Source organism: Camelus ferus, chromosome 6 (genome assembly GCF_009834535.1).
Source record: "Camelus ferus isolate YT-003-E chromosome 6, BCGSAC_Cfer_1.0, whole genome shotgun sequence".
Lineage (NCBI taxonomy): Eukaryota > Metazoa > Chordata > Mammalia > Artiodactyla > Camelidae > Camelus > Camelus ferus.
This window is the reverse complement of record NC_045701.1, coordinates 39,610,911-39,635,674: the sequence shown is the minus strand read 5'-3', so window position 1 is coordinate 39,635,674 and position 24,764 is coordinate 39,610,911. Positions and strand designations below refer to the sequence as shown.

Below are 24,764 nucleotides of genomic sequence, written 5' to 3'. Positions count from 1 at the left end.
TTCAGACCCTTAAGGTGGGGCCCATAGGCCATCTTCCGCTTCTCCAAACGGCTCCATCTTCTGGACCACAGAGTCCTACACTTCTGTACACACTCTGGGGAGTCTCTCGTCTCTCCCATAGAAGCCTGCAGGGCACGCTCACCCTACTTCTGTGTTTTTTGTGTATGCTCCACCCCTCTCCCCACCTGCTATACATTTTGACTCATCCGTCTAGAAAAGCTCATGTATCAACTGCTCAGACACTCCTTTTTCAAAACTGTTATTTTACTTCATTGCAGACGCCACACAATTCAGCATTTCATCATCTATGATGTATCTATTTGATCCTGTGTGATTCCACAAGTGACCTGAGGCTAAACTAAGAACATATACAACAGAACAATGATAGCACCCATATATTCCATGTATTATATGGAATGGAAACAAGGGGGAATATAAATAAAATATCAAACATAAAAACAAATATCAAAACAAAAAAAAGGAAAAACATAATGACCTTTTCAAATACAGAGGTTAAACAGATTATATCCTATAGCTCCACCACTTACAGGCTGCATGACCTTAGACAACTTATGTAAAATTTCCTAAGCGTCAGTTTCTTCATTTGTAAAATGGAGATGATGATAATAGATATTTGGGTAAGAATTCAACAAGATAATAAATGTAGTTCTTTAAAAACTGGCACATAGTATGTGGCCAACAAAAGCTAACAACAACACTAGAGACAATCATCGAATAAATATATAATCCTGTTTTGATTGAATAAATATATAAACCATAGTTACTTGTATGCGTGGGACTGAGCTCCTTACCCGCTATAAACTTATTAAAACAGCAGCAATATTGAAAACCTTTTCACTCTAGTGATCAAAGTGGGCACTTAGTAATTTCTTAACTGTGGCCAATTAAGAGTTTAACTTACTAGGTTGACAGAATTGAAGGTTTCATTTACTATTGATTCATTCAACATATTTATTGAGCATTTACTATGTGCAAAGCAGGAAAACTTTGTCTCAGAAAATTAAAACAGTCTCTGATACTACGGATTCATAAGTAAAAGTGCAACAGGATGTTATAAATATATCATTTGTTTGATTATTGATCGTTCAAGTGAAAAGAGCCTTTGGAGAGTTTAGTAACAGGTGATTAGAGGCATATGAACATTAAATGCATCAAAGCAGGACCCCTGTTTACCGTGTCCGTGGTGAACGGAAGGACGGTAGTTAATAAGATGAAGATCATGATAATGAAACTAGGAATGATGATACTAGCCCCTAACATTACTGAGTGCTTCCTACATGCCGGCCCCACCGGTCACAGGTGTGGTGTCCAGGCCACTGCAGAAGCTGCCAGCCAAGCCCCGTCCCGAGCATCTGAGGACCAGGCAGTTCTCTGGACAAAAGCTCTGCACTGCGAGTCACACAGGGAGGTGCAAAGAGCTTCCAGCTCCGCCCCAAACAGAGCCCTGAGACCATAAATCAAAGAGCCATCAGCCTGCATGGCCGGTGAAGGAGGACAGCACGCTGTGCACAAGTTGTGTCAGAGCTGCGTCTGGGGACAATACACGTTTGCAGGAACAAACGACTATGGGCTTCAACTTCATCGTTATGCAAGCCCACAGGAATCAGAGGTCTGTCTTACACTGCACAGGGAAACATTAGGAAGGGAGGGGTCTCTCAAAAACCTTCACAGGGAGACAGTAGCTCCTGGGCTTCTGCTGCGTGCTGGCTATGTCGCCCACGCTTTGGCATTAACTCAGAAGGCAGGACCTCCGACACTCACTGTGTCACCGGGAGCCAGCTCGTTCAACAACATGATTACCGTAATGTACTTGGCCTGTGTGGCCCTGACTGCTACCATGAGTTAAGGCCGATTCATTTGAGCTATAAAAGTGAAAAAAATTAACAACAATAACAATGAACCTTTTATACACATGCTGGCCTCACTGGAGAGTCCCACATAGAATATGAAACTGGGGGCTACCAAGTAGATTTGTGGCAATGCCTAGGGGACTCCAGAGTCCAAAAAGCAATGAATGCATTAAGCGGACCCATAACTGCAGTTTTCTCATGTGTGACAGATATAATATCCCTCATTTTACTTAACTGTTTTGGGATATCATGTGTGAATGAGCACAATGGAACAGAAGAAGAAAAAAAAAAAAGGCTTACACAAACTGTAGGCAGGGACCGCAGCTTCTGATGGGCTCTGGCTCACCTCGCAAGGAGGCAGGCGTGTTCGGCAGTGACCTTCAGGCTAGGGCAAGCCTTTTGGATACGTTATGCCAAGAATCCAACGTGAAACCTCCCTTGCACTTCAACCGAGGACAGACCATGTGCTGCAAATACCTATCATCTCAGCTGTAACTGTTTTCATACAGATACACAGAATCCTCTGAATAATCTTCTAAACAAAATCCATGGCCCTATCACGACCCAGTTACAGCAGTTACTGAAACACAACTGAACTCCTTGACTGGCTGCAACATAAATTATCCCACTGTGGAATTCGAATTGGGTTGATTTTGGGTATAGGTACTGAAGCCCAAAATCCTATGTCCAAGCATCACGTGACTCTAGGCATTTTTTCCTTTGCCTCAGTTTATCTATTTGTAAAATAAGATTGATAATAGTCATGATGTCTGCATGTTTCTGGAATGTCAGGCTCAAGGCATTGTTTTAGGAACTGTAGAACATCTAGAACTTAATATTTATAAACCTCTGAAATCTCCTTATGTATAGAACTCTTTAAGTAAAAATTCTTATTAAAATTATTAGCCTTGAGAATTATCATTACTGCTTCATTATTTTTCTCATTATGCTCATTCTATGGGGGTTTCTTGTAAATATTCCAAATGAGCTATTGCCTTCACTGTATAATCAGTTGAATGTTTGTTGGAAAGCTTTAAAGACACAAAGTGTGACATAAATTTGCAAGATCCAAGGTGAAACGTACATAATCTCTTTTCCCCAAGAGATATTTGTAGGGAAGTATCACTAGTTGAATGCCAGCTACTTAGAGAGGATTACTTCTGATTTGTTTAGTGGATTTGATTCCTGTTTTTGGAGACTGGCTGGCTAAGATGTAATGATCTGACACTGATGGTCTCAAGCCTCCAATTCCCATTAGAAGCTGCTGTTCCTAAAAGGGCTAAGTTATAGGCCACTTTGCTTTTTTTTTTACTCCACTGTTCATTGGCATGTTTTTTCACAAACTTCCTCAGTTTACCTCAATGGACACAACAGGAAATCCAGAAAGACTCACAGAATGTTAAAACTAGAATAATAAGAATTATCCTACTCTCTGCCAGGTATTCCCTACAGAGTATTATATGCAAAACCTCTTTAATCCTTATACCAGCTCAGTAAGATAGTCAATAATGTTACTCACATTTCACAGACAGGGAAATGGAAAGTCAGAGAGACCAAGAGAATAGCACATGATCCACGCTGTGTGTGGAGCTAGGCTGCAAATCCAGAGCACACATTCAGGACCATTATGAGTTTAAACATTAGTTCCTAGTGCAGTCTTCTCTGCTGCCCTATGCTAGAAGGCCCTGCAGCAATTCAGGATGGATGCATCATGCTGCAGTAACAACCAGCCCCACGTTATGGGTGGTTTACAAAGTGGTAGCTCGTCTGTCATCCAGGTGCACGCCCACTGTGGGGCCCCGGGTTCTCTGCTGCAGGCTGTCCTTCCTCCAGGGCCTGGGCGGCAGAGCAGCCAGCTCTCTGTCCTGGAAGAGGTAAGGGGAGCCTCAGGGACTCCTGTGACTGAAGGTGTTAACTTGAGAGAGAGAGATGTCACTGCCTCGCACAGCTCGTTGGCCGGAGCTAGCTTGCAGTCCCCCGCAATAACAAGGGGGCAGAGTTCAATTCTCCTTGTGCACAGAAGGGGAGGGCGGCCAGCTACGTGCAAGCAGCACTAGTGACTGCCATGGTGCCGTGGGGGTTACCTGGTCCACACCCTCAGGGGAAAGGTGAGGAAGTGCAGCCAGAAGACTTGTGTGACATGTGTCCTGTCACCCAGCTAAGTGGAGACACAGGAGGGACGAGAGCTCAGGTTCCCCAGTGAGCCAAACTTTCCCAACACATCCCACGTGAACTGATTTCCTGTGATGACTGTTTCCAGCTTACCGAGGGCTTGGCTGTAAAATAAACAAAGCTAAAAATCAACCAAGTAAGAGTCGCCATTATTTGTGATGAAAGGGCAGGAAGCTTTTCCTTATCGGTAGCGGTTCCCTTAGAAGGGATTAGGACGCACTCACAACCCTTCGGCTGCACTGAAATCACCACTGTCTCAGCTACCTCATGAACTTGAAACTGTTACTAGCCCCATATTACAGATCATGAAACTGAGGGTGAGACAGGTCAGTGTATTTGCCCCAAGAGGGAACGGCAGAGCAGGATGGGAATCAGGGCTCTAGTCTAAGCTTGCACTAAGCTGTGTTCCTCCTGGAAGCTGCTTAAGGAGCAATGTTCTATATCTATACCCCTGTTACCAGGTGCTGAGTGCATGCTCACATTTCCAGCTGGAACCTGTCTGTCAGTTAACATAAAAATGCCAATGGTTCTGCTTAAGGGTAAAAGTCACACAGGGACTATATAACCTAACCAATGTCACCTCTTACAGGAAACCTTCCCCAAGGCCCATCAGGGTGTGATTTTTCCCTTAGAACTTGTAACACCTTCACGAACATATTTTAAGCCATGTTTGACCCATACTGACTACGTAGGTGTTAGCTATTATTCTCCGACAATGACCATCTTGTAGAATGCTCCAAATGAAAAGATTTTTAAAAATCAAAAACACCAGGGTAAAATTATTTTACTGAAACAAGCAGAAGAGTTATAGAAATGATTTTGACACAAATAATTTATACAACACCAAAATAGGAAATGCCCAGACCCAGAAAAGCATTCAAAATCGGATGAGCATTTCTGTCTGTTGGCTAGCTCAACACCCAAATTCCTGAAGGTGGAGGGAAAAATCAGAAGACGAACCTGATCAAGAGCTTATCAAAATGTAGGATCCTGCAGGAAATTTTAGAATTCAAGAAAGTCTGGGTGTGTACATTTTGAGGAAGAGTAACAGCCTTGGGGGAATAACTGCTTCCCCCAGGTGCAAAAGCCAAACATTTACTTTTATAGCATGGAGTTGCCTAGTTACCATATTTAGGAAACACTGCAAAATAAAACAGAAACTTAGAGTTACATTACTTGTTTTAGCGTTACTAATCTTCCTAATTTTATTTTTATCTGTCATCAACTTTTTTTTTTTTTTCTGTTGTAATTTAAAGTCAGCCTACCTCAGACTGCAGAATAAGGGTTGCCTTGTAGGACAGCAGAGTATACAACTCACTCTGCCCAGAGGGAAGCGAGGGTTAAAGTCCAGAGATCCCCAAGGTGGACTCCAGCACAATGGTACAAAGAAACGTTTAGACTTGGAGTCCTGACGGTAATATAAAACCACCTTTCTTTCCACTGCCAATGTCACTGATAAGAAAATACAAACCAGTATGCTCTTAGCAGAGCTGAACGCACACGAATACACCTATAATAAGCCTTCTAGACATCGTATGGACGGCCATCTTTGGCAGTACTGTGACATCTCTGCAAGAAGGATCTAGCAGTCACCTTGTGTACAGTTTTTCAAGCGTTCATTCACTCATTCAGCATGTAATTATTGAATGACTACTGTGTACCAGGCACTATGCTGGACATTAGGCAGAAACAATCTCTAACCTTCAAGAGTCTATAGCCTCGTAAGTGTGATAGAGAGTGAACAGATTATTGGAATGAAGAATTCTATGTGGAGGAAAATGGTTTTCAGACACGCACAGAAAAGAGGGGAGGAGCTTGACCCAAGTGGGGAAGGGCGGCGGTGATCATGGAGTAAGTGGTATTCAGGCAAGGACTGTACAAGATTTTGATTCAAGCTATGCTGCTATGAGAGGGATGGGTCAAGTTTACACAATAGAAATAATTAACTTTGGAGCTTGCCTTTACAAAACACTCCTTTGATCTTCTTAGCAACACTATGGGATAAAGTTATTATTCCCATTTTACAGATGAATCAGAGATCAACTGACTTACCTCAGACTGCTCAACTAGATGAATCTTCAATTCCAAACAGATCTTGGAATTGAGCTGACACTGATTTTAAGTGCCCATGCAGTAATACTGTCAATGTATTCTCACTGGAATACCACTGGAAGTCTCTAGGATGATGATATGCAATTAACTAAATTTGTAGAATTTCTCATAGGTTATGTGAATCAATAGTAACACCTTCAACTGTATACTATTTATATTTTTCTTAAGCCACACTTACATAAGAAACTATCATGTAACTAGTCAACTGAATCCAACAGTAGGGTAACTTGGTTTTTTTTGCCACTTAAATACTGATTATTATTGAACTGACTGAAATGACTAGTAGATTCCTTTCATACATCACAGAGCATTCACTTAGAATTTTACACTGGAATAGGGTTGAGAGGATGACAGAAACTGCTTTTTAAAATCAAATCTCATTTCAAAGCTGTTAAACTTCTGTTTCAGATATGACAGCATTTTAATGTTATATTTCCCTTTTCAAGAATTTAACTGTAATGAAAATAATTTTTGCTAGATTTAGTAAAATTAACCTTTATTCATAGAACTTTACTCACAGAACTTCATACTTTTTTCTTCTCTGTGTTACTTTAAAAACTTCTGAATTTCAGACAAATAAAAAAATCAATTTACGCCAACTTTACTAATTACTATCAAAATAGAGAAAATTTAAAGTAATGCAAAATATCAAAAACAGCTTAGATTGTGACATGAAAGAAGGACAGATTATTTCTCCTTATAATGTTTTTGGACTTCCCTTCAGGATATTTCCATGCATTCAAGTCTACATTAAGCAGTTAATTTAATTCTAAGCCCTTGAAGATTTAAAAAATAAAATACTACTTGAATCAAAAGGAGGAGTTTCTTTCTAGCAAATGTGAAAATTGTCCAGGATTTTACTTGCCTAAAGTAAATGAATAATGAATGAAAACAAGTTATTATTTTGGGGGGAAGTGGATGTTGACATCTACACAAAATTGCCAAAAGAACAGTGAAGTCATTTAAACAACTGGGTAGGCCAGGGAGGGTCTCATAACATTCAAACTTCTTGGATTAGTCACTCCACAATAGTTGTGTCATTGAAAGTATTTCCAATCAGATGTCAAAGGTAGAGAAGAGACGGCTCAACCAATGTGTCTTTGGCAACTTGTCACGGTTTCTCTTATGGTTTTACTTAGTTCACATTAAATCCGACGCAAAGGCACGAGGCTAAGGTGAGACAAACACAAGGTTCCTGCAAACAAGGAGTGGATGGGAGACTGGCCTGGATGCCCATCAGCTGGGGAGGAGACCTGGCATGGTCCCACAGATCTTATTAAGGCAGGCCCAGAAAGCAAGCTGCACTCCTACGCAATGACAGCAAGGCTACCCTTAGGGATACTGGGGACTCCACCATTTGCATGGCGCGTAAGTACGTCTGGGATATGGGTGTGTGCAGACCCCCATCATTGTGCCTAAGAGGGAAGAAGGAAGGAGATTCCCTGCTAAGATCTGATGGCAAAAAAGAAGAAAGTAGTGTCCTCAATTGCATCCAGCCTAACAAAGACTCTGACTGCAAGGGGCGGCCTGGGAATGTGCCTTCACTGGTAGTGAAAGGCACCGGTCCGGCCGTGGCCTTCCTAACATGCACAGTGGGTGCAGAAGGGAAATACTTGCACGCTGAGGACCCCGTCAGTGTTCACCTAGAAGGTGAAAAGCCCAAGCCCTGCTCTCTGAGGTCCCGCGGGGAAGGCTCTTTCCCTTCTTTAACATGCGGCGTGTGGCGAGCGCTCCTTCACTCTGCTGTCTGGCACAAAACCTCCCGATGGCACAGAAGCCCAATGCGAGGGTAAAAGAAAATTGCTGAGCTCCAGCATTTCCCTTGTAATCCTGGGAGAACAATTTCGTACTGAACGCGTATCCAGGATACAGAACACTTTTTCCTACGTTGAGAGGGAATGACACAACTGGGCATTGTGGTGTGACCCACATTCACAGATAAATGTTTGGATGGCGACTCGCCCTTCACCTGGCATGAATCTTTTGCCCTTCATTTTCAGGAAGATATGACACAGCTGGGGAAGGCACCTTAAGCCGTTATTGCCTCCTGATGGTGTAAGAAGCTTTCATGGGACTGGATCTGTTCTCATGATGTTCCCGTAATGTTGGCAACTGAGAACAAGACAAGGGAGAGGGAGGCAGACCTCCCCCAGGGCTTCAGCTGCCTTTTCAGCAGGAAGCTGAGGAGGCTGGGGGGCTCTAGCCAATCTCCATTTCTGCAGCCCAAACTCAGACTTCACCTCCATTTCTGCTTTTACCCTTGCTGTCCTTTGTAAGTACGGTAGCACAAGGAGGCCGGAGCTATGTATCAGCTCTGCCTCCCTTCCACACAGGGATCAGGAGAACTGGAAATTCTGGTGCCTCCAGAATCCCTCATTTGTACCAATCCCATTACAGCTCAGAACAGGAGAGTCTCAGGCTGGCTAATGTACGAGAGGTTATAAAGCTCACCCTGCTTCACTTACTGACCCACAAAACTAGTCTTAAAAGCAATTTTAATCAGAAAGATGTGCTGCCCTACATAGTTGGAGTACTGGTCTCATTATTTTCTAATCTCTTGCCCAGAGAAAAGGTAAATGAAAACACTAAATGTTCCTAATTGTCCTAGAAGTCTTTTTCTGCTCAGAAGGGCCACTTCCTTTTAAAATTTCATGCATGTTGCCATCCCTCGAGTTTTATCATTTGTCAACAAATCAACTACCTGCTTAGCAGCCCTCATGAGGGGTTTAAAATAGCCACCATGAAAATCCCGGGCATTGACTATTTTTATAACAAACTTGATTGTCACCTATGATATTTCAAAGATCACTCCTCATATAGACATCACGCAGGAAATTAGATGCAGGGCCCGCTTTCCATGGAACATTATGCAGAGGCACTCTGACTAATAAATCTTTGTAGCTAATGCATTCCAGATGGAAGCCATGTCTCACAGATTTAACCTTCCTAAACCCTTCCAAAAAATTCCTCCCATCAAAAGCTCACAGAATGAGATATGTTTGATTGAAATGGGATCATCAATACATGACAACTAAGTAATAGTACAAATGATTACGGCTTGCAGGAAAACTGCCATATTCCTTTCCACAAAGACATGGGTTTGGACAAGTCCCAGGACAAGAAGATGGACCTGATCTGTCTTACTGGGTAGTTTAAATGCTTTTTTTCTGGAGTCCCCATGACTATTAACAGATGCTATACAGGGCACAACCATTTCTGTCTCCTTAACTTTCATACATGCATAACAAAGGCTGCTAAAATGAGAGATCGAGACTCTTAGAGGAGCCACTAATTAACATCCTGTTTAATCATGTCGCCATGGTTAGCAGTCTACTTCATTAGTTTATGTCAGGCAGATGCGGTAAAACATCTCAACACCTCCACGTAGACTCTTACAGAACCAGTCATGTGCAGTGGCAAGGGCAGTGTCATAGAAGACGGTAGATGTACTTGCAATGTTTAGAAACATTACAGATCACCCCATCACAAGCTTGGCTCATGCAGCACTTGGCTTTTTCTGCTGGTATGTTCTCAAACACAGGTCAACCAATATCATTTTGTTTTTTTCTACATTTAGAGGGGAACTGAACTTCCCAGAATGATTAGAAATGTCACATTCCACTGTCTGTTCTCAGATGGAACCACTGACAACACAACATTCCTCATGCAATGAAGACACAGAGAACTTCACTACAAGATGCCCACTGAAAAGTTTTAAATTCCCAGCTAAATTCCTCTTCTGCCCACTTCTACCCAAACCATCTAACCTGAGGAGCTGAAATGCAGTTAAATTTCACCAAAAAATCTGATGAATGAAGGTAAGACTGAATTAGTGAAATATGGTATGTCCCCCTTTCCCATGGGGGATGTGTTCCGAGACCTCCTGCAAATGCCCCAAAACCAAGGCTAGGACATAGCCCTATGTATACTACGTTTTTCTCCTATACAGACATGCGATAAAGTTCAATTTATGAAGTAGGCACAGGAACAGATTAACAACAACCAATAATAAAGAGGACAATGATAAAAATATACTGTAATAAAAGTTATGTTAAGTCTCCCTTTCAAAATATCTTATTGTACTACACTCACCCTTCCTGTGATGATGTGTGATGAGGTGAAGGGAAGTGAGTGACACGAGCACTGCGACGTAGTGTTAGGCTACTACTGACCTTCCAAAAACACATCAGAAGGAACTCATCTGCTCCCAGTGATGCTGGATCATCAAGCCATGACGATGTTGATGGCTGGATGCAAGGAGCAGACGGCACTGATGCTTGGGGATCCTGGGCAGGACAAAGTGGGGCGGGGCGACGTGTCATCCAGCTACTCAGGATGAGGTACAGTTTAGAACTTTTGAATTTTCTTCCTGGAATTTTCCATTTAGTATTTGCCAACCATGGCTGACCACAGATGACTGAAGCCACGGAAAATGAAACTGCAGATAAGGGGGGACTACTGTGTGAATGCTTTCATGCTTCATAATGAATGAATACATGAATGTAAGCAAGTGTTTTTTATTTCTTCTTTTTTTTAAATTTCCACAATTGCATATTTGGTAACGTGAATTAACTGCTCGCAAACATCATGGTGTATCTTATAATGCAATACCCTATTTGCAGCAACTAGCTGGATATAACAGATTGCTGCGCTACAAAATTCACACAAAAGGCTTATCTCTTTACACATGGCTGGTGGCCCTCGGTATGGTAGAAACAGCCCTGGGGAGCAGTTCAGAGACCCAGGATCTGCTCCAGCTCTAAGTGAACATTTGTGTGACCTTAGGCTGCTCACTCAGCCTCTAGGATGCTTCTCTTCTGCACCTGGTAAAGGAGATTTGACTATAGCTTAGTGTCTCAGTGGCAGACACACCCATCAGAATCACCTCATTTCCGCTCCCAAATATACAGCTATTCTTCGAGTTTGTGACCCAGCAGGTCCTGGGGCAGGATCTTGGAATATAATAGTCCAAAAGAACTCCCAAGCTGACGTCCTGCATCTCTTGAAGGAACTAGACTGAGTGAACTCTGAGACCCTTTGCAGTTCTCAAAAACCATAATCCCATTGAATTTATGCCCAAACTTACTTACAAAAATGGTCTGGTACATGCCTAGGCAAAAAGGTCTGGAATAAAACACCCAGCAGTAATAATAACCACCAGCCCCTATCCAACACCGATTTTCCCCGCGTGCGGGTATAAGTACGGCTCACACACAAGCAGGCTTTACACTCCCAGAGGCCCTGGGAGGCTGAACCATGGGTGGAATCTCCTTATGGGTGAGCCACAGACTGTTAAGCAACCACAACGGTAAGAGAAAATTATTCCCTGATTGGTAAAATTAGGGTAATTTTCATTTTTCCCTTTTACTTTTCCACACTTTCTAATATTAAAAGAAAAATCATGTATTCCTTGTAAGACAAAAAAAATGTTTAAAGTTTAAAAACAAATTTCATAAAGAAGATTTCACATAGCATACATTCACTGGCACAGAAAATACACAAAACACAGAATGAACCTGTTATTAAGTGGGTAAAAAGCCAGCCAATTACAAAAAAGGATGTATGTTCCAGAAACAGGCTAAAAGAAGCAATCATAGCTAAGCATGGAACTTGGTCCCTGGTAGCCACGGCAAAAAGGGAGAACCTCCAGAGAGGTAGACAAATCTTTAGTTAATAAAGGAAGTATAACAGATCAGCAGGAGAGCTGAACTTTTCCAAAACTCTGAAGTCCAAGAGGAATTTCCACATAGGTCTCTGGGTAAGGAACTTGATTCTGTTATTCTAACATTTTTGAAAAACAGGTCAACAATGCAAGGGCAAACTTAAGCCCAGCAGGGGCTGAATTATCATAAAATCTGCTGGTGAGGTCAGAACAAAAGGACTTTGACTCTATCAGATTGCTGGCCCCATTTTTCTCTCTCTTTTTCTTGGTTCCAGAATTCATGGATAACAAATCCAGAACATGCTTTCTGTATAAAAGGCCTAGATCTTCATTACCAGGGAAAGCCATTTATAGAACAGTTTTGGTTTCTTTCATCACAGCCCTTAAGAGGTCTTCTAGATACTAACTAATAGTGACTATTGGCAGGGGGTGGAGGGGGGCGAAAGCACTTTATAAGCTAGAGGACAAGCCTTGCTCGTGAGTGACACATGCAGAATCAACCCTAAATCACACAGTATAATTATCTTCTTTATGCTCTGGCTCTAAAATTCTTAAGAGCCCCTGCCCAAATGTCCTCCTCACTTTGATCTATGGTTGTAATCTTACATTAAAACTCAATCACACCAGGGAATGTCATTTTGCCAGCTTTCAGGCAGGTCTTAACAATAGACCCCTGGCTGAGACAAGCCTGGAAGAGATCAAGCACTCTTCACCTCAGAGCAGCAGGGGCCGGCGCAGCAGGCACACCTGAGCAGGTTGCGCCTGTGCTCAGAGCTGGCCTGGCTCCTTCAAAACGACGGCACACACCTGTGGGAGAGAGTCAGCGACCACTGCTACTCGTGATCATCCTCACTTAGTCGCTGTCCTACAGCAGGGGGGATAGTCACTCTGCACTACCTCATTTTTCCTTCAATAATAAGGAACCATGCTTACTCAAACCTAATAATAATAATAACAACAACAACAACAACAACAACAACAACAACAATAATAATAATAATAAAGGTGGAGTTTAAACTTGAATAGGAATACATGGCCTCCAAGTTTTTTTTTTTTTTAAAGTTAACTGCTACCCTTGGTCTAACAAATCATCAGGTTGAATACTCCCCGAGTTAATTTCTTTATCTTATCAAACAGTGTCTCTGTACTCTTTCTCCAAAGACTGCAAAAGAAAAAAAACACTTGTGTACTTTTTGAGGAGCTCCTTTCACATTAGATTAGAAAATTTGGGATTTTTTTTCCATATGTAATCCTGTTATGCTCATTAATGAATCCAATTTGCTCTGGGATTACAATAAAAGCAAGCGGCAAGGGCCTAAACATTCAGCTCCTCCTTCGCAGAAACATTAAGCACATGGGTTTGGCTGCTGCGAGGACGCCCAGCTCCACTGGAGAGTCCGTGTCCGGGTGCCTGCGCGCGCTAAGTCCCTTTCAGCTCCTTCGGTATCTGGACACACTTGTTCACAAGGCCACTTAAAATTAAACCAATATAGATTTTGGCTCCAGCTTCAGCCAAGTTCTGGGATAAGAGCATCAACATCAATATGATGAGACAAAAGGGCTTTTGCAACACATTCTCAACTCTTCTTTTTCTCAGAACAGTAGCTTTTAATCTCATTATGAATTTAATGCAGAGGCTGTTACCAGACTTCAGCAAAACACAGCATCTGACACAGAAGCCCACACTCTGCCTGTGGATGTAAGTGACACTTGTAGGGGTGCATCAGCGCAGTGTTTTAAGAGGAAAGGAAGCTTTTACATAAGGGTTAGAGCACCTTGTTATGGAATTTCTGTTTCTTCCTGTTCATAATTCTGAGTAGCCTGAAGAAGACTTACATCCATTCTTTATTCTTGAATTTCTCCCTCTATAAAATGGGTACAAGAAAATGCACAAGAATAACATGTCCGTGGAAACTATTCTGTTCAAGTGATTGTAAATCTAAAATTAGAAAGTGAAATGAACTTAAAAGAAAGCATGATTCACATTTTTTGTAACAGACACTTATTTTTAAAATTATCCATGTTAAAATGTTTTTTAAACTTCTAAAATGCTTATTATAAAACAGCACACCCCAAGGTATAAAGATGACCAAGGGGTTGGGGGCTTGGGGGAGCTAACATTTGCTGAGCACTTACGATGGGCAAGGCACTTCGGGCATCATCTCATTTCATGCTCAAAAATCCTCTGCAGTGGGTTCTACTGTTGTTCCTATTGTATAAATGATGGGACTGAGGTCCACAGACAGGTCACAGACCAAGGTCACATGGTAAGAAATGGAAGAAGCTTGGGTTTCAACTTTACTGAGCCTGGAGACTGAACCTGGGAGCCTGCTTTCTCAGCCACTCACTCTACTACCCTGGGTGACATAAAGGGAAGTAAGAGGACCCGCGCGGCGAGTGGACACGTGGGTTCTGGCGTGATTTTAATAGATGATCTAAAGCAAGAAATTTCCCTTTTATTACGTAAATATTTATCAAGCACATATTTTTTGTGTGTGCCAGATACTGAATTCTGGAGAAGGGACTAGAAACCCTGAGATAAAGTATGGTCTTGACTCTCAAGGGACTCACAGTCCATTTGGGAAGATAAATAATTTGATCCACAGCAGAGGAGTAATACTAAACAACCTAAGAATGTGATCATTTTCAGCTGTTTGAAAATGATCAAACATCATTATTACAAATAAGAAAGGCTTATGACAGCTACAGAGTTCCTAAGGACATCAAAGGGTATGTGTCTTATGAAAAAAGAGAATCTCAAATTCATATATTAAAAAACCTCTAGTCCAGTAAACACGTTCCAGTTGTGATGATCAATAATGCTATCTAACCACATATAACTACGTGTGAGAATACTTGTAAACAACGGATGGAGACGTGAGTAATATCGATCAATAATAATTAAAGTATGTCCTGAAAACTTCTCTAATTTCCATAAATACAGATTTAGAAAAAGAGCAAATGATGACAAATCATGGCCACCTCTAATGTATAGTACAACTCAAGCTACAATTTTGAAATAAAAACAGCATTTAAGGAAGGTTTACATGAAGAAATAAAGTATCAGAAATTCAATGGGAAAATTGGGAAAGTAATTATGCCAAATATCATCCAGACCATTTTTTTCTGTCTTACTTCATGATTAACACAGGAATTAAAAATTGTTTTGGAAAACCATACTCAAAGGGCTGATATTGCTAGCTGCTAGGATCACAGGTCACATTGCTTTTCTTTGTATTTTCTCTGGTCTAAGTTTTCTGCAATGAACATAGACTGTTTTCTTTTGGTCCTTGAAGATGACTTCAGATGCATCAGCAGAGCCCATCACAAGGCACCCAAGGCACGTCCTGGGGCCCAGCCTTCTGCAGAATGGAAGCGGGAGCATCGACAATCTATATGTTCCCTGGAGAGCCGCCAGCTGTCCTCTCTATGAAATGCTGGTGCTGCCTTTGGAGCATACATGCAGAGAACTTGTCCCTGTGATATAATACTTTTAATGGGTGAGCCATTTCCACACTTTACATACTGCCGAGTAAGTTTCTACAGAACTTTCTCATTGTACTCAGCGCTGTCTGTGCAGTTAATTTAGGCATCAGAAAACTCAGTTGTTAATTTTCTGACTTGCCTCTGGACTCTTAAATGCTATTGCTCCAATCATAACACGACGAAACACTTACACAGATTTCAACAATAATATCCACAGCTGGGAATAAATCAAAGCAGTTTTATCACTGATTAAGTGCTATTGAAATACGGTTACAAGACAACACGAAGCAAAGGACAGATTTCACTTGGGAAGATTAAGACGAAGCCGGGGAAAAAAAGGGTAATCCAAACAAAGTCTATGCAACATTTAAAAATATATAATTCAGAGTCAGAATGCATTTTTTAGCCATTTAATTCTCAGTTTCCTATGCGTGTCTGTGTCTGTGTGTGTGTTTATGCTATAGAGTGGTTCAACCATATAAAATGAATTTAGGCACAGCTGTTTTTCAAGCTCAAGTGTCTTCATACAAAGACAGGGGTCAGCAAACTTTTTCTGTAAAGGGCCAGAGCATAAATATTTCAGTCTTTTTAGACCATAGGTTCTCTGTTAGTTACTCAAAATCCTGCCATTTTGTGTGAAAGCAGGATGATACACAAATGAATGTGCATGGTTGTTTTCCAACACAAGTTTATTTGTAAAAAATAGGCAGAGGGCTGGGTGGTGTAGTTAGCTGCCCCCTGCACTAAGGTGCAGGTTATTCCACCTACTGAGAAAACTCCCTAAATGAACAGGGGTGACAGTGAAGGGTGTAGGGATGGAGCTGGGGAGGGCATGTGGCACTTAAGCATATTCAGTCATCCAAAAACTCAGCCTCACTCTTGGGGTGAATCTGCAGCCCATCCAGACCTTCCGCAATCTCTTTCTGGTGGACATATTGTAGACAGCATCCCTTCTACTGCCTCCTCAGGCCTGAGCAGCAATGGCGTAGGTAACTCTCCCTGGGCACGCACAAGTTCTTTCTTTCTAAAAAGAAATCCCATTCTTCTCTTCCTCCTCCCCCTCCAAGAGCCTCTTCATTTCTACTGCTGATTCCACAAGCCACGGATGTCAGTGTTTCCTCCTTATCATCAGGTCATTTTGGCCATCTCCTGGACTTGGCCACTGTCTGGCACTGATGGATCTGGGCCTGCTCACTCTGACGCTACACTGACCTAGCCAGGCCAGACATTTGGGTGCTGCTACTTTGCAACCACATCTGTGCGGAGGTCTGGAGATGGGAAAGCAGTTTTCAGCAGTGTTTGAGCCTTGTCTCAGGGGCTCTTTGACATTTTCATCCAGAATCCAGATAATGGCAGAGAGATGATCCTCATTATAACTGCAGACCACCAACATGTAAGTGTAAATGCAATTCCTCTTAATCTTATTTTAAAGTGATCTTGCCAACTAGGAACAACGGTAGTCAGAAGCATAATTTGGTTGGTAAGGACAGTATATCAAGAAGAAGAGCCCACTGCTTAAAGCGAGACACAAAACTTATGCTGTCAAATCTGAGGTGGGCTCCCAGCACCACTCTGGTTCTCAGCAAACTTTTTACATGGATTTCATGAGCTTCTTTTCCAATTAGCATTCTAAACCTTCAATGCTCTCTTGAAGATTCCTATTCTATCCTTGCCCTATATCCTAGGGAGAGAAAAATCAGTTTTCCTCTTAAATTATGCAATTCCCTAGGGTTCTGGGTCTTTGATTCCCTTCTCTTCAAACTTTATTATGTTCTTGGATGATTTCGCTTAAACCCATGACTTTCACTATAACCTATACACATCCAGATGGTCTCCACATCTTCATCTCTGAGCCTCTGAAGTTTCAGACCCTAATCAGGTATTTCTCTACCAGAATGTCCTACTAACACCTGAAACTCTTTATCGCCCCGATTGAATTAATCATCTTTCCTACTTCTCCCTAAATCATGCCATCTCCTACATGATTCACCTTCTACCCAGGTTTCTAGCCAGACACACCAGAGTCAGCTTGTCTCCTCCACTAACATATCTACTCAGTCCTCAAATCCAGTCTCTCCTACATCCTAAATGTCCCTTGAATCCAACTCTTCTTCATGTTCACTGTCTTTACATTGGTTGCCCTACTTCCAGTCTCCAAGTCCTGCTTTATATATGTATGTATATGTGTGTGTGTGTGTGTTGCATTTCTAAATGGAAAAAAAATCACTGCATGGAAAAAAAATCACTGCATAGAATAAAATGTTCAAATATCTTAGCACACTGCATAAGGTCTAATAGCATCTCAAGCTATGTCAATACTTTTCTTCCTATTGCCTACAAATATACACACACACACAATCTAGATTCCAGCCACATTATACAACTTAACAGTTCTCATAGCATGCCCTCCTTTTCTTTTGTGTTTCTGTGCCTTTGCACAGAAATGGCAGTTTCTTTTGTTTAGGATTCTCTTGCTCATGTGACATCTTAACCATCCATCAAAATTAAAGTTACAAGTACCCTTCTCTACAAAGACTCCCCAAATCTCTACCACCAAGCTAAGAGGGTCCTTCGGCCCCCCCCCCCCCGCCCCATTCCTTATGTCTGTCCAACACTGGGTCCCTAGTGTTAAGTCTATTTCTCTCTCAGCAGCTTGTGAGCTCCTCTGGACAGAGATCCCTGCCTTGTTCGGAAGTATGTCTTATCATATTGCTATTTCATAAGTATTTTTAAGATGAATTACACAATGAATGGCTACATGCAAACATAGTTGTATCAGTGAGCTTACCACGAGGCTAAAACAATGTTTTACTTCAAGTAACACAGTATAAGAAAACATCAGGCAGCATGGAAAAATATTAGTTTCCTTCTCATTTTTCAGCATTCATCAGATTTTATATGAATGAATTGATATATTTTATCCTCAATAATTAAAGTCATAAAAACATGACTAGAACTTACAGAAAATCATACAGATTTTGAAAAATAAAACCTACAAGAAATTAGGCAATAGATTAGAACCATTCAATTAAAAAAAAAAAGACCAAGGATGATTTAATAGAAACTGTTGAGTTCAACCAAGAATTTTCTGCTGAGATTGGTAACAAGTTTTTCCCCATCTTCTCTGAGGGGAGAATGAGATAAAAATATATAGTGAGGAAAGTGAAAGATTTTGAGGAATATCTATGTATCCTCTAGCTTATTAGAAAGGATGAAGCGCTCCCAGAGAAGATGAAAAAAATAATCCAAGATAAAAACTGGAAAAAGAGATTTCGGTAGGGTAGATGTTGAATCAAATGGGGTATCAGAAGATTAGAGAACTGAAGCTATCATCAGGGAAAGGAGAAGAGAAAACTAGATTCCACTAAAGCCATAAAATCCGTAAGCAGCACTGCCCACTACAGGTGAGTTCAGATTTTTTTAAAAACGTGTGGCATCTTGGGCCCAAAGGGGAGGCACAGGCATCAGCCCAGGGAGAGTTCCTGGTATAGCCTCCGGAGAAGGAGGGCTGGCGAGCCCACCGGTGCCTCTTCACTGGCTGACGGGTTGGTGATTCAACGTGACTAATCAAGAGGTTCGCTGTTTTTCCAAAGGATACGTCATTGCATCTGCAAACTCCTACCCACTACCGGTGACTAAAGTGAGAACAAATGGTAGTCACAGAAAGCGCTTCATTCGCCTGCAGGAGTCCTAAAGCTCTGGACTTGCAATGGGAGGTATGGGTGGACTATCTGCATCTCTGAAGTAGTGACATGGCATCAGAAAGCTGGCTGGGAGAGCAGTGTCAACAGTTTATTTTTTAAATTAACCATATATTTTACAAATGGTGTAACAGGGTTATAATTTGATTTTCTGCATAAAGATGGAGGAACTCTTATAAAGAACAGGAAGTTTGTGTTTGACGGATCAAGAGTCCAATTTAATGGGGAGATTGCAGGCACATGGCAGAGGTCAGGGGAGCCCAGGGAAAACTCTAATAAGAGAGTACTGCAGAAGACAGCAAGCTTGGCAAAGATGAAATGATAACAGAAGTTTTGCACCTCATACTCAGTGGGATGTGACTCATGCATGCAGAATGGTGACGGGGGCATGCCTTGATCCAAAGAAACACAGCCAACAAACTGGGGAGGAGGGGTATAGTCTGCTTAGAACAAACAAACACGTGTACTGATGTGCACCGATTTTCACTTACCTTGAATCTCTTTTGAACAAGGTCTATAAATTAAAGCATAAAAATCATGTAATCTGAGAGCTGAAGGCATCACAAATGTCACCCAGGCCAACACATGAACCCCATCCACACTGACCCTGCCATGCGCCGGCCCAACAGTCCCTGAACACACCCAGCAACAGGACTGCCACGTGACTGGTCATTCTACACTCAGCCAGTTTGGACTGAGTTGCCTTTACAATGACATTAAAATCAGTTCAGTTACGGGTCTTAATTCTAATTCCTCTGAGCACACAGATTAAAACTAACGTTTCCCCCTTAAGTCAGTCCTTTGACGATCTGAAGAAGTTTCCTGCTCCCTCAAGCTTTCTTCCTCCCAGGCTGATGCCCCATTTTGCTCTGTCACTGTTTCCATGACTCGTCTTGCATGTTTTCAGCCATGCTTGTTTTCTTCTGGACAAAATGAGGGAGGAATATTGATAAGATGTAGACAAGAACGTGGAGAAAAAGCTGTTAACATTATGCTGTGGTCATTACTATGAAGCAAGGGAAGGCTGGCTATCCTCAGTCACCCACCCCGAGTTTTCAGTGCACAGATTCAAAATATGTAATGAACAGAGGCATAATCCCATGACTAGAGATCCTAAAATGGAATATTTCTCAAGGCAGCTGGGAGATTCTGCAAGAGGATGAACTGCTGTAATGACCCACATGAAGAAGGAAAGAAGAGAAAAACATCAAAATAAAAATGGCTGAGCTGGAAGTAGGCCTATTAATGCAAATATCAAAAGGATATAAAAAATGAGGATGAAGATACAATAAGTAGGATGGGTTACAAAAAATGGCATGAACCAAAATAAAAGTGTCCGAAAGGCTGGAGTCTGGAATGATCCTGGACTTATAAAAACTTCTGGAGACAGCAAAATAAGCATGCATGCACACACACTATATTTAGTATAAGACAATCAATCAGAAAGGGTCAGGGACACTTAATTAGCAAGATTATATAATCCTGATTCACCACAGGTGGGGAGGGGGAAAATTACTATTTTTCTTTCCAGGTTCTCAAGAAGAGAGCACAGGAAAAGTTAGACAGACAAGAGAACTGTGAAGGGTTAAGAGCATCATTAAAAAGGAACAAAGGACTTGGCATTACGTGTGCATATGTATTTATATTAGATATATATATGTGTATATGTGTAAATTTCATCTACTTGAATAGAAAAGGATATAAGAATGAAAATATACTAAACTAAACATGTTCATGTTCCACTATGCTGGCAAACCATAACCTAAAGATCTAGTATCATGGCTGGCAATCTCAGGAACATTTTATTAAAAATGATTAATTAACAGTGACTATACAAGAAACCACTGATCAGGGAGAGCCGGCAAGACTACACCAGGAGTGCTGGTGAATTAACACTTCGTCTTTTTAACAGAGCTTCTAGATCTGTAGCTAAACAATCCCTCTAATTATAATATTGTTTTTGGCAGCATATTTAATGAACTTGAAATCTATTTAGACTAAGGAGATAAAATACAGTTATGTGGAATAATACTAGCCAAATGACTGAATCCAGTATTAACTGATGGAAAAGTGTCATCTTGTAAAGGTCTCTTTTCTATTGGTCTGCTCTGCAATTACCCTGAATCATTCAATACTTATATCAATGTCTTCTTAAAGACATTCCAATATACAGATAAAAGGTACTTCCAAGAGAACTCACGTAAGAGTTAAAGCACAATTCAAACTTACTTCAGTTAGTTAGAACAAGGTTTAGAAAAGACTAAACTTAAAGTCAATGGAAAAATTTGCTCAGTCTTTTACTGAGGCTACCAAATTATTTCCTTAGAATACCAGATGGGGAAACCTGGCTTAACTACAGTTCTTCTGACTGAGACCTGGAGCTCTTGGTTGACCACAAGCTTCAGAAGAATCAGTAGTGAAGGGACTGCTAAATAGCTAGTATGGGTTTTAAGCCACATTAGTCAAAGTCTAATGTTCAGATCAAAGAATTTAGTCCTTCCTCTCCTCTCTGCCCTACTGGGGCTGCACAGGAATACTGGGTCGTTTCAGAGTATGAAGCAGTACATCGAGAAATCTGCAAAATATGCCGTAGGAAGCATCACAGGAAGAATTTAATAAGGACAGACTTTGCGGAAAAGAGCTCTTAGGAAAAAGATTTTAAGAAGGCAAAACTAGGTTCAAGAAGTGAAAGACAAAGATGTTTCTAAAAATGAGAATAGTGTAATAATAAGATGGGCTGCCCTGGATGCGAACAAGTTTGCTACGCTTGGAAATATTTGAACTCAGTCATGTGACTTCTATCAAGAATATTTTGAAAGGGATTCTTGCTTTGAAAGGAAATGTTAGACAATCTGAGATGCTCCCTGGAACTCTAAGATTCTATGTCTTTCTTTTCTACTATAGGCTATTGCTTTGACATTAGAATAGATGTTAAATATTGGCCAAAAACATTTGGTTGGATAAAGAATGTTGCCACGAGTGATCCAAGAAATTTCATGTTAGGAAATTCACATAGGAAAGGTGATATTTTTAACAATGCTAATTTTTATTTGTACGATAAAATGTTTATACAGAATATCCATATAACTATTTATTTTTTCTAATTCTCTTAAGGGATTAACAGTGCCAAGAATGAAACATAGAAATTAAGTAAAAGAACAACTATCTAGCACAATTCCACAACCTTTTGGTGCACAGGATAGTTACAGAATCGTAGAGCTGAGATCTATCTATTCTGGGCCATTGGTGTAAACTTTACTGTCAAGGAATCTAAGCCCTGAATGGCTTACCTGACTTGCTAATATAGTTACTACGTTGAGACACCAGGAAAACAACCTTAACAAGGGTATCAAAAATGTACTTGTAAGAGCAACAACTATTTGTACTTTTTGAATAGAGTTTCTATACTTCCCCAACCCTTAGGGGGGAAAAAAATCTCATTTTTCAAACCTAATAATAAAAAGTCGACATTATAACAAATATATGAAGCTAATTATTAGGTTAAAATAAATAAAATTCTGAAAAAAGAACTGGTATCAAGTAAATCATTCAGCATTACCCTGAATCATACTTGGTCAGTACTTCCTGTGGAATGGAATCCCGCTGGAAGTAGTCAATGCTGTCTGGAAGGGGAGCAGTGAAAAGCACATTAGAATGTACGACACTGTTTTCTGCCTGAGTCTGTGGACCAGCCTGAGCTGGCCCAGAGGAGCCCCTCCATTTCAGCATCCTCTGAGCATCACTGAGAAAGGCAGCATGGTCCAGGGCCAGGGGCCCTGAGTCAGGGTCAGATCTCTTCTCAGGCATCTCGTTTGTTAACATGAGGAGTTGGGTGACTTCAAGGATCCTATCTGGCTTTTATATTCAGTGGCTCTTCCTCCCATCATGAACTGTCATCTTTAGATCATAGCTTGGCGTAACCAAGCCTAGCTGAGGGTGTGAGGCACAAAAATACCTGTCCAGCACCTTCGGTGCCTCCACAATGAGCCTGAGGAGGGAGTTCAACTGTGAAAAGATCTTTCAGCACAGGAATTCTTAATGACAACACTACATTAAGAACTCTGTTTTTATCTTCCGTCTCAACTATGGACCAAATGGGGGACATTTTTTACTTAGGTTGGTTTTTGACCTCTTAAACAACTAGCAAATTTAACTCCCATGAGAACTGACTAGAGAACTGACTAGCTCTTGCCTTCAAACACTGACTACTGAGGAATCCTGCAGATTTTTAACTTTTAAAAAATGGTCTAATTTATTCTTTGAAGGAATGTTAATTTTTTTTAAAATTAGAATTCTCATTTTTCATTACTGCTTCCTCCTACTCATTTTTCCTTACTGCTTCCTCCTGGAGATTCACTGATGGGGCCTGGAGATGGCCATGGCTCCAAGTGGAAGACGGGCCCTGGGGCCCCTTGGTCACCTCCGTGCCCCGCCTCCCCACACCACGGCGAGGAAAACGCCACCTCAGCCCAGGGAAGGCCTCATGCCTTTCTTCCCGTGGGTTCCCCACAATGAATTCTAAGGTATAAGTACTCAGGCATCTGTTTATCTAGACAAACCACATATTTCACCACTGGAGGGGTATTCAACTTCTCAGTTACACAAAAGTAAATGCTCCCTTTCTTTCTGTAGCTCACACACAGCCTCAGTCTCTTTCTGTAGTAGCTTTCTTCTCTCCGACATAGAATAAATACTCTGTACAAACACCCTATTTACTGCACAAAAGCTATAGTCCAAACGTATTAGAAAAACCTGTTTTTGTAACATGCTTTGATTTCTTTAATGAAAAGATTCTATTTTTCTAGATGATATTATGTACTGCTTTTTTAACTCAGGTTAAATTTGGAAATTGAACAACTGCAAATATTTAATTCCCGCTTATTTTGCACTTTTCCAGCATTGGCACCACAGATCTCCATAGTAATGAAGAAATTCCTCAAGAATTTTCATCAAGGAGGAATGTTCCTGGCAGTCTACAACAGGCTAAGATCTGCTGCTTGTTGGATGTGCCAAAACAGAAGCAAAAAACAAAAGTGCTTGCTTCAGGTGTGACCACGCCTTTCAGTTTGACTTTGTCACTTATGAGCCAATGTGGGGCATTTTTACACACTGTGGGAATAATTTTTTTTTTTTTTTTTTTTTTGTATTTTGTCTTAAAGGCAAAATAGATGGTGAAAGACTATACCATGGATTTATCAGTACAAGTCAGAGGCAGGATGGTTTAGCAATTCTGAGCACAGATTCTGGATGCCTGTCCCCAAGCTGGTGAAGTCATTGCTAATACAATACTCCCGCTGAGTCATTAATAACACAAGAATCCAGGTTGGCAAGTGTCTCATCATCATGCAGAAGACTTCTTTTCCTTTTTGAGCAACTCTTATAACCCTCCAGTACTCCCCTGGTCCCTGGTAAGCCTTGCGATTCAGCCTCTACTACAACGTATTACTGGGTAAATGTTGCAAAATCACTACAATGATGCATTTTTTTCTCCTCTGCCTCCCCTACTTTACCAGGAAAGGTAGGGGCCATTAGCTCTTCCTTCTGTTACATTTCCCCACCACTTTGAGAGTCTTTTTTCTCGTAACTGTAGAAAACCTGCTTACATGTACAGCTTTCTTTTACTAAACAGTAAAAATGGGGTGAGAGCATGATCCATCTCACTAGAGCACATGTCGCCTTTCTTATGTGCAGGAACCAGCAGGAATTCCACGTGAAATCACATTATCATTTATGTTTTTTTATGCTCAGTAACCATCAAGA

The 24,764-nt window shown here is 41.1% G+C and overlaps 1 protein-coding gene across 4 annotated transcripts in view; it reads right to left on the bottom strand.

Moving 5' to 3' along the window:
* Window positions 1-24,764, bottom strand: part of NPAS3 (neuronal PAS domain protein 3) — a 799,363-nt gene that overhangs the window by 321,471 nt on the left and 453,128 nt on the right. The gene's annotated exons all lie outside the window — the stretch shown is intronic.